At 51.4% G+C, this 9,429-nt stretch overlaps 1 pseudogene; it reads right to left on the minus strand.

The window, feature by feature from the left end:
* Positions 1–366: 366 nt before the first annotated feature.
* On the minus strand, positions 367–1,024 carry LOC102828117 (annotated as a pseudogene).
* Between the last annotated feature and the right edge of the window lie 8,405 nt (positions 1,025–9,429).

Raw genomic sequence — 9,429 nt, forward strand, 5'->3', positions numbered from 1 at the left:
TGTAGAAGTCAGTTAATATAAAACCTAAGTCAAAAACCTTATGTTCTCTAATCTTCTCGAGTCTAATGTTAATTTCCTTGAAATTTCAAGGCAAAAAGGGTTTCAAATAACAGCCCTCAAACACTATGCGTTTGTAATGATGTGCCAGCAGTAAACTTTCAGCCTAGTATTGCTCAGGTTTTAACAGAAGCAACCCTCACTAGTTTCTTTAAATTTTGTCAGCCTAATGTTTTAGGAGCTATTTTGCCTGTATTGTGCTTAAACAGAGCACACTTCTAAAACACATGAATAATCCATACTGAGGGACACAGATTCCTATGAACACACGTGTCCCAGTTATCACTGAGCTGGGCAGTTTCAACAAGATCATGTTTTCTGTTTGGACAAGGTCTATAGTTTCATCTCCCTAGTAGCTTCAAGAACAGACATAGGGTTTACTTTTGCCTCCAAATTCTTTCTCTTGGAGTTCACAAAGACCACTCTGCTTTCCTGATCCCACCACAAGAGCTCCTCTAAGGATAAAGTCTTCACCTTTCAGGTTTCCAGAGAAGCCTTCATTCTGGGCCCCCGGAGAAGTTGTACCCAGGCAGATAAATCCCATAAACATCCTCTTCCGCCTTTGGGGACTGTAGCACTTTTTCTTTTCATCCAGAAAGGTTTCTCCTTTGAAATACGGCTGGAAGTCCTTCTTTTGATTCCTGATCTGCTCTTTCACAACTGCGTGTAGGGGGACACCCAGTTCATCCAGCTGGGGCTTCAGGAAGCAGAGGTCTGCAGTCTCCTCTTGACCGAGGAAATGGCCCGGCCTCGGTACAGCCACGATCACAGCTCCATTCTTTTCCCAGAGTTCATTTGCAGTATTTTCAGGTCTATATCTTCCAGGTAGCCCAGTGTTGCTTTCTGAAACTTGGACAGAAAGATGCCTGTGTTGGTTAGGAACAGTCACGGCAGCAGTCCCCAAGGCCCCCGCACCAGTGGACCACACACCCACAGTGAAGAAACTTCCATCCTGGAGGGAAGACATTTCTACGCCACATCAGACCCCAAACGTCATGCGCCTCGCAGCGTCCTAAATGCAGCAAGTACTGCTGACGCTCTGGTCCTGCCTTCTCTTGTGTCCAGCACCTGGCACTGATCTTCAGGGTTTTCATCGGCTGATTTTCAGTAGTAGCTCACCAGGCTTTTCTTCCTAGTCTGTCCTAGTCGGGTTGCTGCCTGAAACCCATGCAGCATGATAGCAACAAGCAAGTCTTCACTGGCACATGAGGAGCACTGGCTGGGAATAGAACCCAGGTCTCCTGCATGGAAGGTGAGAGTTCTACCCCTGCACAATCACATCCTCATTGTGACTATGACAGTAATGTTTTTATGTGCTTGTGACGCTTGGCTTGAGAAGGCCAGTGATGTCCTGCAGGTCTTTCTCTCCCATGATATCCCTATGCCTTCCCTGGTGGCCACGCGTGCGCACACGTCCACAGCAGAGACAAGTGGCGGTAATGGGTATGCCCTTCCTGCCTGTCCTTGAGCAGCGAGGGGGGGGGGCTTCCCCATCAGACCCTGCCCCAAGCTCCCCCCGCCAACCACTTCCTCCTGCTAAAAAGCTAGATTTTTCTACTATTTGTGCTCCTTTTAATCCATAGGAAGTCAATTTTCCACTCATATATTAGTTTATTTTATATTTTCAAATTGATTCGACTATACATTGATTTTCTGTTGTGGGTATTATGTACCGAGCTAGGATTACGCGTTTAGCAGAAGTGGATATCCGCGGCACATAAAGGTTGTTCTTTGCCAGAGAGCTCTTATCTTGAAAAGGGGAGTCCAATTTTATTGAAACAGCTAAAATCCCACTTAATTGAATTTTTTTTTTCTTCTCTCTCCTTTAAGATGTACAAGCTTAGAGACTTTTGCTTTCCAATTCAACGCTGGCTCCTTGGTGTTTAAAAATCCAAACCCATAAAGACCTTTGTGAAAAAGGCCCCACAAGAATTGTGTTCTTGAGTCTGTGTGTCGTTGCGGAGTCCTAGGTGAGCATGGGGCCATGTTAATATGTTATGGGATGTCTTTTGATGGCGTTTCCTTTCATAGCACCAAAGGGCCTCTGCTGGACAATGAAGCCCTCAAAACTCTGAAGCAGGAAGGCAAAGGAGCAAAAGCGGGCTCAGCTGGTCCACGCCTTCCTTCTTTGAAGACTAAGGCAAGTTCTCCACTCCCTGGTGGGAGGGCAGAGACCTAGGCCCCACACAGACCCACAAGGGGTGGGTGTCTTTTCTTTACCTCTCTTAGGTCCCCAATTAAACTCATGGGTTATGTTGTTAAGTGCTGTTGAGTCAGTTCTGACTCATAGCGACCCTGTATAGCATTTCTAAGGAGTGGCTGATGGGTTTGTACCATCGACCTTGGAGTTAGAGTCCAGTGCTGATCTGACAGCGCCTTCTTAGGGGTCCTTCCTAGCATGAGTCAGGTGTCGTCCCCAGCCTTGTTCCCCTCAGCACTGGGAGGCTGATTGCAGGTGAAGTCTAACCAGGTGGGATGGCTCTTCAGCGGGGTCACTGGGTCACATGTTCCAGTCCTGGGCCTGAGCTGCTTGGCCACCAATTACAGGAGGGTGTTGGGATGTCCACCAGGTGAGTGGGGGAGGGGAGGACCCTCTGTCTGGGGCATCTATGGGTGAGTGGGAGGTGCCCTCTGCTTCAACCCTTATCCCGTCTTCACCCCTAGAGCCTGCCTTCACCTGACCCCAACATCCTGCCCATTCTTGTGACAACAAGGTGTCCAAAGTGTGTGTGCTCCCAACATGTAAGCACATGCTCCCCCAGAATCCCATGGGACAACATTGGCACACTCCACTCCTCCCTAACCATGGAGTTTCCAGAGCTTAGCCCCATTCCACTTGGGGCTTCTAGACGCCCCTGGTCCTTGGGGCCCTGGACCTGCTGAGAGAAAATAATGGTCCCCAAGGATGTCTCCATTCCCCTGGGGTGCCTAAGCTGGGGTTGGGGCTGGGGTCAGTCTGTGGGAAGCCTGGCCTCAGTTTCTCCTTTAGCACAGGAGATGGGGCTACATTGGGCCTCTGTGTTCCTCTGCATTCAGGAATACCTGCTGGGGATGCCGCCGGGAGCTTAGCTTGAACCCTAGGGGCCCAGTCTTTCTAGAATGCAAAGCTGCAGTGCTCCAGACTTGTGGGATCTTGTGGGGATACGTTGGACTGGGGTGCCCCTACCCTGGGAGCTGGCTCTGTCTCAGGGTGTCCGCCCCTGCCTCCCTGGGCATGGAGCGCATGTGGGGGCTAGCAGGTGCAGTGCCCAGTGGATTTGGGCTCCCTCTCTCTAGGCAAATGCCTCTTCAGTAGTGGAAGCAGTGGGCACTGGCATGGTGAAGGAGACTGGGCGCGGTGACAGCCATGTCTGGCGGGCACGGGTCCTGACCGTTATCTGAGGCCTCTTCAGGCGCTGTTGCACAGACGACAGTTTAATGGCGCTCCGCAACGGCGAGTTACTATGTAGCTCTATCCTGAGAAAGCGGCTAATGACGATAAGGAAAAAACAAAGCCGCGGCCGGCCATCCCCACCCACCAGCTCCTTAGCACACACTGGTGCTGCCCATAATTATTTCTGCAGTTCGCTGGAGCTTGCAGAGAGGTCTCTAAATGGAGACCACCAAGAGGGGAGGAGGACTGCGATGCTCTAGGAGCAGGGGGGGACAGAGCCTGGAGACCCCCACCAGCCGGAGGTGGGGGTGGTGCTGGAAACTGACTCCAGTGGGGGCTTGAGGGCCTGAGACTGGAAGGGGCAGCCAGCTGGGGGAGCTGGGACAGAAGAGGTCACTGCCAGGGTCTGGGAAACCCTTTGTAAGGAGCAGGTCTGGCATCGGGGGTTGGGCATTTTCCAGACTCCCCCATGGGAAGCAGACTACGGACTTTCAAACTGCTCCAAGGGGGCATTGCTCATGAAGGGGGGGGGGGGGATTGACAATTTGCCCTAAAATGACTCCTTGTCTGGCCTTAGTCACAAATCTCCTCTCTCCTGCCAGAGGGAAAGAATGGCTGAAGATACCTGACTATCACCCACTCCCCACCTGGCAGGCCTTCTCGGCAGGTGCCTGGTCTGCTTGGTCAGATCAGGCTGTGGAAGAGTATATGATGTGGCCCACTCAGGCCTCTGGCTTTAACAGACCTCAGCTGAGGCAGTCTGCATGGGGCCGAGGTGGCGGGGACTTTCTTGGGGTTCCACTTTCTCTGTGTTTCTTGGCTAAAGCTGTTAGGGGTGAGAGGTGACTACTTCTGCCTCAGTCTTTGAAAGGAATCTTTAGGATATGTGGACCAACCTGGCTTAAGGTGGCTACAGCTCAGGATTCCCGCCTGGCCACAGAAATCACACATGTCAGCAATTGATTCCATCTACCATCTCATCTATTTGTCTGTCGTCTGTCTGTCTGTCATATCTATCCATCCATCCGTCTGTCTTATCCACCCATCCATCAATCTATCCATCCAGCTATCTTCTATCCAGCTGTCCATCCATCCATCTATCCATCCATCCATCCACCCATCTACCCATGTATCCATGCATCCATGCATGCATGCATGCATGCATCCATCCATCTATCCATCCAGGACAGCCAGCTGAAACTCTGCCTAAATGTCTGAAATTAGCCCTAAAATGTCTCAGAGATGTCCTCAAATTTGGGAAAGGACAGAAACGAAGGTCACACCAACAGAGAGGGACTGCTTCTGGGCCTGGCTCGGGGTAAGAGTGGTCCCCTTAGGAGGCATTGCTAAACAGGGCAGGGAGGAAGAGCTTCCTAGAGGAGGTGGCCCTGAACTATTTGGGCCCCAGGGGTTGGGACCTCTTGCCATCCCAAGTCTTGATATCTATTGTTCTCCTCCTTGGCAAACCCTCCAAGCCCACCTTTCTGGTCTCCACTTCCACGGTCACATTCTCCCCACTTCTGATGGCTGAAATTTCTCAATCTCTCTCTCCCCAAGTTCCAAGATCATCACAGTGGCCAAGGCTGGCCCCCCATCCTTGCCTTGCTGGACGGGATTCCTGGGCCTGCCCATCATCCTGTTCTTGGTCCTCCTTGTCCATCTCACCCATCCTGAGTCTCAGATCCCATCTAAATGCTGGAGAGAACAAGGTGTGGGGGGGGCACAGAGTGGACCTTGAAGTGTGATTGGAGACCCCCAACCAGAGAAGGTGTCTGTGACTCTGACAATGAGGGTCTGAGAACCACAGGGGTCCAGGCCCCATAGTTGGGGACCCTGCAGTTGAATTCATGCCTGGCTCAGTTCACAGAACCACTGGTCAGCTCAGGTCATTTGACCAGTTGCCCAGCAGCTTTAACATGGGGAACAATGAGGACGCAGGGGCTGAAGGACTCAGATGGGGGTCTCAGTTTTGCTTTCCTTGTGTTTCATGGCTTCCAGCAGTCCCAGGAAGCTGAGCACAGTGGAGCCTTCAGCCCCTAATATCAAGCTTTCCAGAAAGTTCTAGGGCTGCCTGTGTTTCTGCACAGCTCAGCCCTGGCTCTGTCCTCAGCTCCTGGAGCAGCAACTGTGTGTCTCAGAGCTGCCCTGTAGGTGCAGAAGGACTTGTGTCTGTTGGGACCCTGGGGCCTGGGCAGGGAACACTAGGCTCAGGGCCCTCTGCAGTGTACCAACATGCCCAGCAGGGGGCAATGCTGGGAACACCCACTCCTGAAGCCTGCTGGGGACCCCATCAACCCAGGCCTCACCCACATTGCCACCCTAACTGCCCCTCCCCAAGCTCCCAGCCTGGATTCTTGCCCTCTGTGTGGCTGAACAAGCGAATGGCCGCCCTGGACTGGGCCTCTCACAGCTGCATTTTAATAGCAGAATGTAATTCCTGGGCAGTAGAAAAATGAAAGCGAGAAGTCTATGAATTATTACAAACCCGTTCCATCTCCTGACCGTGCCGCAGGGCCCTGAGCTGGAAAGCCTTTTTTTCTTGTGTTTAAGTTAGCGTGGAAGATGGAATAGTCACAGAGACGCACTGGCTACTCGAACCTGTTATTGCTAGCTGTGTGTCTTCTATAAAGACTTTTCTGATTTATAACCTCGTTCTACTTTATAAATGGAAAAACCAGAAATGCCTTCAAGAGCAACTTTTCGACACGGAGATGTCTACGCTTTCGAACACAGTGATGAATGCCAACCATGGAGCTAAGGGGACCCCGGGTGCTCCTTGGCTCTGTGTTGTGGGGTCAGCAATGCTCCGCCTCCCTCCATCCCCTGTTGGAAATTTTGTCCACTGGACCCACTCATGGGCTTGATCATCTCAGCAGAGTCTGGGATTGAATTCAGATTTAATCTGGGTGACCAGCTGTCCCAATTTGCCAAGACTTGAAAAGGTCCCTAGAACATGGACTTAGAGTGTTGGGACAAACCAGGGTTAGTGGGCCCCCCTAGGTTCAGTTGACTCTATTTTCAGTTTAGGTCAGTGGTTGATTGCTCAGCTGCTAACCAAAAGGTCAGCGGTTCAAGCTCACCAGCAGCTCCAAGGGATAAAGACGAGGCAACCTGCTTCTGTAAAGACTGCAGCCTTGGAGACCCTACGGGGTGGCTGGGAGTCAGAACTGACTCGAGGGCAGTGGGGTTTTTGTTCTTTTGCTTTTAAATGATGTGCAAGGGGAGCCCTAATGGTGCAGCGGTTAAGGGCTTGGCTGATAGCAGAAAGGTCAGTGGTTCGAGTCCAGCAGCCACCTAGTGGGGGAAAGATGTGGCATCTCCTTTCATAATTCCATCGGAAACCCTATGGGGCAGTTCTGCTCTGTCCTATAGGGGCTCCATGACTAAGTAACATTTCGTTCTGTCCTTCATAAGCTTGCTGTGAGTTGAAGCTAACTCAATACAACTAACAACATAACACATGCTTGGTGTTCAAGTCCAGCAGCTGGTCCACGGGAGAAAGACCTGGAGATCTGTTCCCATAGAGATCCCACAGGAAACCCTATGGGACTTTGTATTTTGTCACATGGGGTCACTATGAGTTGGAATTGACTTGGTGCCATCTAACAACCAGCAGCTAACTTTAATCACAGAAAGTGTGTTTGGCCTATTTTGGGGAGATCGATGGGGAGCTCCGGCATGAGGGTCACTGACGATCTCTCCTGGCCCATGTTGAAGATGGGAAGTGAGGGCTCCCAGCCACCTGCAATGTGTAGATCCTGCAAGATCAGTGGTTAAAACTCACCAGCTGTTTCTCGGAAACTCTATACAGGGTAGTTATGAGTTGGAACCGACTTGATGCCAGGTAACAACCACCACCCTACTGAGTACCAACCACAGGCACATCAGATGTTCACTTCCAATGACTGGCCTTGGAGCCCTCCCCGGGGCCACGTGGCCGTGGTGCTTTAGCAACACTTGTGAAATGAGTGCATGGACTCCAGTCTCCGCTCCAGAACCATGGTGCACCTAGGCCAGTACCAGCTCTGAGGAAAGGGCTCGGGAAGCTGCAGCCACTGACCACAGACAGTGTTGTTGTGTGACTGGTGTTGTGTTATCCTGGAATTATGATGGGAAAACCAAGACTTGGGGAGACCCAGTTACTGAGTTACAGAGTGACTCAGTGTGGAACAAAGACTAGACCAGGAGCCGGAGGTCATGCGATTGAAGTCTTGCTGGACATCAGCATGGACAGTCTCATTCAGAGCCACTGAGGCTGGAGCCTTGTGCTGGGTGTCACCTGGAGTGCAGGCCACCAAGAGTTCCCCCTAGTGGTGACGCTGGGGTCTCTGGAGCACCCTGAGCCTCCCCTACCCCACCCCTCCACCCCCAGGGTTGTTCTCACATCAAGGATGGAACAGGGAAACTTGTCTGGGGTTAAAAACCCAGGCAGGCGAGCTCGCTGGCTTTGCTCTGTGAGTTTTTGAATCATCTGGAGAATATGAGCTTCTTAATGAAAAGCACAGTTTGAGGTTATGAACCAGAAAGCCACGGGCCATCAGTCCAGTGCACGAGGCCTCAGCACCTCCGTAATGGCCTCGGACGCTCCGCGGACAGAGTCATTTCCAGGAACAATGAGGGTGCAAGCATCCATTCACCCTTCAGGACCCAGTCTGGTGGCCCAGCCACTATAGAATCCGCTCCGCACCCCAGCTTTTTGGCGCTCCCTGCCTGACACCCCAAGCCTGAAAGGAAACACACTTGACAGAATGTTCCTCCCACAGACAGCTTTATCCAAAAAAAATGGGCTCTACCTAGGCCTCAAAGGAGCTCTGGTAGCGTAGTGGTTACGAATCGGGCTGCGAACCTTAAGGTCAACGGTTCGAAACTACCAGCTGCTCCGCGGGAGAAAGATGAGGCTTTCTACTCCCTTAAAGATTTACACCCTCGGAAACCCTATACAGGGTCGCTATGGGTCGGAACCGACTGGATGGCACATAACAACAACAACAACAACCTAGGCCTCAAGGCCAGGGCCTGGGGTACAGGAACCCAGGCATCTGGGAGAAGCCTCCTGGCTGCACCGTTCCCACTATGAATGCCCACACCCATGTGGCTGCTAACGACTCCCTCGGCAGGACCACGCCAGGGAGATTTATTGAACGGGAAGTAAAATTGCAATCTCTCGTTCAAACTGAATCTTCACACAACAATAAAAAATATAGATTTGGCTGCAGGGAACCATTTGCTGGGCTTGGGCGCATCCGTGGAAAAGCAGTTCTTGGGGGGAGCCACTGGGTTTATTAGTGGCTGTGGAGTGGACCGCAAGGCATATGGTCCCTCCTCAAGGCTGCATGGGGCATGATGTGTGTGAGGGTCAATCCCCCCAGAGTGGCATCTTGGGGATCAGGAAGCCCTAGGGAAGGCCCAAGATGAGGTAGGGGAGCCCCCTCTGTGCCTACCACCCACCTGGCTCCTCATTCTCTCTACCTTGTTCCTAGAGTGCAAATTATACTGAGATGATGGTGCCAGGCACACAGAAACTCCACATGGATGCCATTTAAAAATGTTGAGCAAACTTCTCACTTTCAACTGATGTTACAGAAAGTGTTCAAAAAACAGTAGAGAAAATTCCATACCGGATATCCCTTATGGTACTTGCCCCAAATGTGAACAGTTTATATGACTATAGTATAGTGATTAAGAACAGGAAATGAGCTTTTGGTGCAGCTTTGTTGTTCTCAGTGGTTGTCAGCCCCATCTCGTGGTGACGCCATGCATTGGAACACTGCCTGGTCCTATGTCATCCCTACAATCCACTGAGGGTCCACTGTTGTGACCCACAGGGTTTTCACTGGCTGATTTTCATAAGTCGATTTCCAGGCATTTCTTCCTAGCCCATCTTAGTCTTGCCTTTGAGTTGAGGTGTTGGAGGAGAATACTGAAAGTGCCATGGACTGCCAAAAGAACCAATAGATCTGTGTTGGAAGAAGTGCAGCCAGAGTGCTCCTTGGAGGCCA

Source organism: Chrysochloris asiatica, unplaced genomic scaffold (assembly GCF_000296735.1).
Source record: "Chrysochloris asiatica unplaced genomic scaffold, ChrAsi1.0 scaffold00262, whole genome shotgun sequence".
NCBI lineage: Eukaryota > Metazoa > Chordata > Mammalia > Afrosoricida > Chrysochloridae > Chrysochloris > Chrysochloris asiatica.